The sequence below is a fragment of the Erinaceus europaeus genome, chromosome 5 (assembly GCF_950295315.1).
Source record: "Erinaceus europaeus chromosome 5, mEriEur2.1, whole genome shotgun sequence".
Lineage (NCBI taxonomy): Eukaryota > Metazoa > Chordata > Mammalia > Eulipotyphla > Erinaceidae > Erinaceus > Erinaceus europaeus.
The window spans coordinates 93916400-93923407 of NC_080166.1; the positions used below are offsets into that span (position 1 = coordinate 93916400).

General features: G+C 41.4%; 1 pseudogene; it reads left to right on the forward strand.

Annotated features, from left to right (window-relative positions):
• The first annotated feature begins 3148 nt into the window (after positions 1-3148).
• On the forward strand, positions 3149-4196 carry LOC132538716 (DNA-directed RNA polymerase III subunit RPC9-like; annotated as a pseudogene).
• The last annotated feature ends 2812 nt before the right edge of the window (positions 4197-7008 follow it).

The window sequence follows — 7008 nt, forward strand, 5'->3', positions numbered from 1 at the left end:
AATCCAAAAAAGTCTTGAGTTCTGAGGTTGGAGGTAAAATAAATCAAAATCCAATGATGATTGGGCATGTAAGAGAAGTCCATCAAAAATAAATAACAAAACACTGTCTAAAACACAAGATGTGTGCATTAGATCTTTCTTCTCTGTCTTGGAAAGTTAGCCTTTCAGTGGGAATGCAAATTTGATTAGAAACAGAAAAATTGAGGGGGATGAGTCAGTGGTACACCTGGATGAGCATATATCTTACAATGCAGAATGACTCGGGTTCAAGACCCTAGTACCCACCTAAAGGGGTAGAGCCTTGTGAGTGGTGAAGCAGGACTGCAGGTATCTCTCCTCTCTCCTCTCTCTCCCCCTCCTCTCTTGATTTCTGGCTGTCTCTGTCCAATAAATAAGTAAAGATTAAAAAAAAAAGAAACAGATAAATTGAGAGGGAAGAGGAAGTAGGGCTGGGGAGATAGCATAATGGTTATGTAAAAGACTTTCATGCCTGAGGCTCTGAGGTCCCAGTTTCAATCTCCAGCATTATCATTAGCCAGAGCTGAGTTGTGCTCTGGTCTTTCTCTCTGTATCTCTCTCATCAAAATAAAATATATAAAATATTTTAATAAAAAAGAGGGAAATGGGAGTAAGAGAGGAAAAAAAGATACATCTGCAATACTCCTTCACCACTCATGAAGTTCCCCTACCTCTCGTAGGTGAGGACCAGGGGCATGAACTCAGCTCATATGACATTGTAACATGTGCGCTCTGCCAGGTGCACTAGTGCCTGGCTCCAGGGCTTTTATTTTAAGGATTAACTAATTTTCACATTTTATTCAGATTTCCCTTGTTTCTAATCAGACCACCTGAAACTGGAACCAAAATAGCACACTGATCAGTAGGATAGAATTTAAAGCCCAAGACATAAGCCCCAACACCTATGGACATCTAATTTTTGACAGGGGAGACCAAAACACAAAATAGCAAAAGAGAGACTATTCAACAAAAGGAGAGACTATGGGAAAGTTAGGTTAAAATGTAAAAAAGATTTAAACGAGAAAACCATATTTCACCACATAGAAAAGCAAGTTCCAAATAGATCAAATTTTTGGATATTAGACAGGAAACCATCACCTAATTAGAGGAAATCATTGGCAGAACTCTTTTTGATGTAAGCTTTAAAATTATCTCCAACAACTCAGATCCAATTTCAAGGGAAACAAAAATAAACCAATGAGACTACATCAAGCAAAAAAGCTTCTGCACATTTGTAAGAATCACTACTGTTGGGGCCAGGCAGTAGCACAGTGGGTTAAATTAAGCACACATGGCTCAAAGCACAAGAACTAGCATAAGGAATCTGGTTCAAGCCCCTGGCTACAGGGGGGGGTTGCTTTACAGATGGTGAAGCAGGTCTGCAAGTTACTATCTTTCTCTCCCCCTCTCTGTCTTCTTGTCCTGTCTTGATTTCTCTGTCCTACCCAATAACAACAACAACAATAACAAAAACAGTAAACAACAAGGGCAACAAAAGGGAAAAAAAGCAGCCTCCAAGAACAGTGGATTCATAGTGCAGGCACCAAATACCAGCAATAACCCTGGAGGTAATAATAATAATATAAATAAAGAATCACTACTGTTCACAGACATGAAGAAATGCTCCACTTCTTATAATCATTAGAGAAATGCCAGTGGCCACGGAGGCAGAGAGCCCGGGAAGACCCACACTACCCCACTAGGGAAAAAGAGAGACAATATACTCTGAAACATGAACTGAAACTGTGAAGCTGGTACTCTCTTTATTACCCTTAGCCACAGCTTGAGATGAACAGCCAGGTCTAAGGTCCTATCAAGACAACATGTCAGTAATTCCTATTCTCATAACAGCCTATTTAATACAATGACAACACGCTGATTCTTAATTGTGGGCAGTCTGCTGTTACACACTTCACGACATGATCAAGAGCTTTTGGAAAGCATTTCACTTTAACTTAATTACCTCTACACTTTTATGGGGAAAATAGCCCTTCAAATTTACCTGGAACACAGCTGACTATAGAAAGTACTTGAATTTTTCAACAGCAAATATAAGGAGTCTTTTTTTGGATTTAGTCACCATGGTTCACAGTTTATATCTTTATTTTAAAAAACCACACACCATTTCTTGGGCATCAGGTGGTGGTGTACCCAGCTGAGAACACATATTACTATGTACAAGGAATAAGGTCCAAGCCCTGTTCTCTGTGTGAAGGGGAAAACTTCACAAGTGGTGAAGAAAGTCTGCAAGCCCGCCCACCTCTCTCATCTCTCACTCCCCTACCAATTTCTTTCTGTCCTATCAAACAAGAAATGTTAAAAAAAAAAAGAAAGAAAGAAAAGGAAAGAAGAGAAGAGAAGAGAAAAGAAAAGGAAAGGAAAAAAAAGAAAAGAAAAGAGAAAGGGGAATGGCTGCTAGGAGTGGCAGATTTATCTTGCAAGCTCCAGGCCCCAGCAATAACCCAGGTGACAATAGGAAAAGAAGAGGAAAGGAAAGGAGGGGAGACAATGCCATCTGTCAAGGACAGGATGAGGTAAAAATTATAAAACCATATGAATTATTTGACCTTCTTAATACTCATATTGCATTTCTCCAATTTGGTTAATTCATATAATAAGGCAAACCTAGCAAGAAAGCTAGGTGATATGAAAATAATCTCCATCCTAAGAAATATCTCAGAGCATGGCATAAAGTGCAAGAAATGGCAGCATAAGGATCCTGGTTGGAGCCCATGGCTCCCCACCTACAGGCGAGTCGCTTCACAGGTTGTGAAGCAGGTCTGCAGGTGTCTATTTTTCTCTCCCCCTCTCTGTCTTCCCCTCCCCTCTCTGTTTCTTTCTGTCCTACCTAACAACGATGGCATCAATAACAACAACAATAATAACTACAAGAACAATAAAAACAAGGGCAACAAAAAGGAATAAGTAAATAAATAAACATAAAAAATAAGGTAAATTTTAAAAGCAGTAGAGTGTCAAGAATTAAAGATAAAAATATAGGATCCTAGAGTGACCAGAGCATGGATAAATAAGCACTATCCTGCATTTATGGTAGAGTTTATTATTTATTCCACAGAAATAGGTGACCTTGGGGAGTCGGGCTGTAGCGCAGCGGGTTAAGTGCAGGTGGCGCAAAACACAAGGACCAGCATAAGGATCCCGGTTCGAACCCCGGCTCCCCACCTGCAGGGGAGTCGCTTCACAAGCGGTGAAGCAGGTCTGCAGGTGTCTAGCTTTCTCTCCTCCTCTCTGTCTTCCCCTCCTCTCTCCATTTCTCTCTGTCCTATCCAACAACGACAACAACAATAATAACTACAACAACAAAACAACAAGGGCAACAAAAGGGAATAAATAAATAAATAAATATAAATATAAAAAAAAGAAATAGGTGACTTTGGGAGTTGGGCGGTAGCACAGTGGGTTAAGGGCAGGTGGTGCAAAGTGCAAGGACAGGCGTAAGGATCCCGGTTCGAGCCCCTGGCTCCCCACCTGCACGTGAGTAGCTTCACAGGTGGTGAAGCAGGTTTGCAGGTGTCAGTCTTTCTCTCTCCCTCTCTGTCTTCCCCTCCTCTCTCAATTTCTCTCTGTCCTATCCAACAATGACATCATCATCAACAACAACAATAATAAGAACTACAACAGCAATGAAAAACAACAAGGGCAACAAAAAGGGAAAATAAATAAATATTAAAAAAAAAATAGGTCACCTGGCATTCCGTCCTGTGGGCAGGAACCCTGAGCGCAGGCCTGCGTGTCCGCTGATGCTCTGTGTTGGGCAGAGGCGGCAGTGGCATGGAAGTGAAAGACACTAATTCTGCCTTACTTAGTAACTATGAGGTGTTCCAGTTACTAACTAATCTGAAAGAACAGCTTAAAGAAAGTGGAAAGAATAAGCCCAGTGCTGGGCAGCAGAACTTATACACTATCACTTATGAAACATTAATGTATGTATCAAAAACGCCATGCAGCCATCAGAGTCCTGAAGTTGTTAGAGAATTTCTCACAGCAATGAAAAGCCCCAAGTTAACAAAATGGTAGAAGAAAGTGAAGAGCGGCTCACAGAGGAGCAAATTAAAGCTCTCCTCCACACTGTCACAGGTATTCTGCCTGCAGAACCAGAGGCCAAGCAGAAGAGCAGCAACAGTGATGTGACAATGGAGGAAGAGGGCCCAGCCTAGAGCTCAGCCTTCTGGGGCATCTCAGGAAGTTGGCAGACCCAGCAGCCATTTGCCAGACATAGAAGATTGTGTTTGTTTGGTTTGCTCCTCTCCTCCAGCAGCCCTGATCTCACGGTTAGTTGAATAACCACTGTATATATATGCCATTCTCAAAAGTAAGTGGAAAAGAAATACTTGTATCTTCAGGAGAAATGCAGTAAAAGCCTACTGGAGTTGTTGGGGGCAAAGAGCGGAAGAGAGGAAGACAAAGATGGCAGTAACTGTGGAAGCCTCTTGAAGAAGAATCGTTCTTCCATGGCCTTCACCACAGTTGTGTGAAGATCATCCCAGGTAGAAGAGTTAGTAGAATCTGGTTAAGTGACTGGAAACTCCTAGAGCAATTGGTCACTTTAGGGCAAAATGAACCCCTGAACTTGATTCCCCCTGCAGAAGAATGTTTTCCTTGCGAACAGCAGAGATAAGGGCTACCACATGTGAACACCTGCAGGGAGGAAGCTTCTGGAGCCCTAGTGCTGTGGTGTTTCTCAGTTCCCTGTCTCTCATCCTCTATTTAGAGCACTTTGGGGAGCCTTTTTTTTTTTTTGCTAAGGCCTACTTGGATATTTGTAGCATCATTTGTGATGATACAAAATCATCAATGAGCACTTCTGATGGGTCAATATTGGGGCAGCATGGAATATTCCTACTCATGACCACAGAATATGAGCTCAGATCTAGTGGGATACAGAGGTCACATAGGCTCCTAAGCTAATTATGGGCCCCAAATGACATCAAATCAATGGGGCTTACAGTCAACAATGTTTATTCCCCTTTCCCATATTAGGGAGCTACTCTCTTCCCTGATCCAGCTTTAGGATCCACCTGCATATCAGATTTCAGGCTCAGGCAAAAACAAACAAATAAATAAAACTAGTATACCTGCAGGCCCTTTGAAATATAGCTAAAATGTGCCTACTAGCTATCTACAAAATGGAGGACTCCCCCCAACCCCAATAGTTCATCTGCACTATTCCAGCCTTTAGGTCCAAGATTGTTCAACAATTTGTTTGGCTTTGTATGTTAACTCTCTTTTCAGCCACCAGGTTCCAGATGCTAGCAGGATATGACCAGACTTCCCTGGACAGACAATCCCACCAATGTGCCTTGGAGCTCCACTTCCCCAGAGTCCTTCCTCACTAGGGAAAGAGAGAGGCAGGCTGGGAGTATGGATCGACCAGTCAACGCCCATGTTCAGCGGGGAAGCAATTACAAAAGCCTGACCTTCCACCTTCTGCATCCCACAATGACCTTGGGTCCATACTCCCAGAAGGTTAAAGAATAGGAAAGCTATCAGGGGAGGGCATGGGATACAGAGTTCTGGTGGTGGGAACTGTGAGAAGCTGTACCCCTCTTATCCTATGGTTTTGTCAATGTTTCCTTTTTAAAAATAAAAATTTTTTAACAAATGAGCATTTCCTGTCGCTATGAAAAAAGGCTTCTAGATTTATTGAACTACAAGTCCTGCCCCCAGTTACCTTGGCAGGACCGGACCAGTTGATCTCAGGAAACAGATGTTCCCCATCTCTGTGATCTTGAGGAAAGGAAAGAAAATAAACCAAAGGCCACCAGAAGCAATGGAGTTATGCAAACCCTGAGCTGCAGCAATACCCCTGGTGACAAAAAGAAAGGGACACAAGTTGTGTGTGAGAGTGCCTTGCCCATAGCTCTCATGGGGGATGGAAAGGGAACCCATATGTCAACAGCTGCTCTGTAAACTATTAGCCCTTGATAAAATGATAAGAAAAGAGTACAATGCCCTGTGGGGTTGCTAATATTCAGACTTTGGAGAGTTTAATGCACCTGACACAATTGCCTTCGACTCTTAAGAATATTGCTAAAAGCCTAATTGACTGTTTCCAACTAGGGAAAGAAAATGCATCTCTTAAATAGAATTTGGCATCTTTTCTGCAGTTTCCAACTCCTCAGTTTAACCTCTCTGAGTTAACCAGGTGGTGGTACACTAGGTTATGTGCTCACATTATAGAGCATAAGGACCCAGGTTCAAGCCCGTTTCCCACCTGTAGTGGGGAAGCTTCATGAGAAGTGAAGTAGGGCTGCACATGTCTCTCTGTCTCTCTCCCTTTCTATCTTCCCCATCATGATTTCTGTCTCTATCCAATAAATAAATAAATAAATAAATAAATAAATAAATAAAACAAAATTTTAAAAAAGAAATAATTAGAAAAACACAGAGTGACTTAATAATGGGTCAAATATTTCTGCACTCTTTCTCCTACCTCTCCTCTGCAATATTAGAATTAACATCCCTCTGGGTTTTAATTCTGAGTGTTAATTACATATTAACAGAAGAACCAGAAATAAATAGCATTTATATTTTTGGTTTTCTGTGATTATTTATGTCTCTGCCTTCAGGATGAAATCATTTCCTTTCAGCCTAATCAGAATGCTGAATTTAGGTAACAGAGTATAACTATGGACCTAAGCTAGATTTCAATGCAGAAAAATCATTTCACAGCTGACTATGCTTGTCTCTATTGCCATTCCCAGTTCATCTTAATTGAATGCTATCCTTGCACTTCCTAGCAACCATATATATATTCATCCTCTAAGACCCAGTTCTAGTATTTGTCTTTCTGTGAAAACCCTAAATCTCTCAAGCGGAGTTTGGCATCTTTTCTGCAGTTTCCAACTCCTCAGTTTAACTTCTCTGAGTTATAAATGTTTATTGAGCAAATAGTTTCCATTACTCAGACACTTAGACCCTAGCCATAACGTATCTATGAAGCATATCCATTTGCCTGTCTGCTTTTCT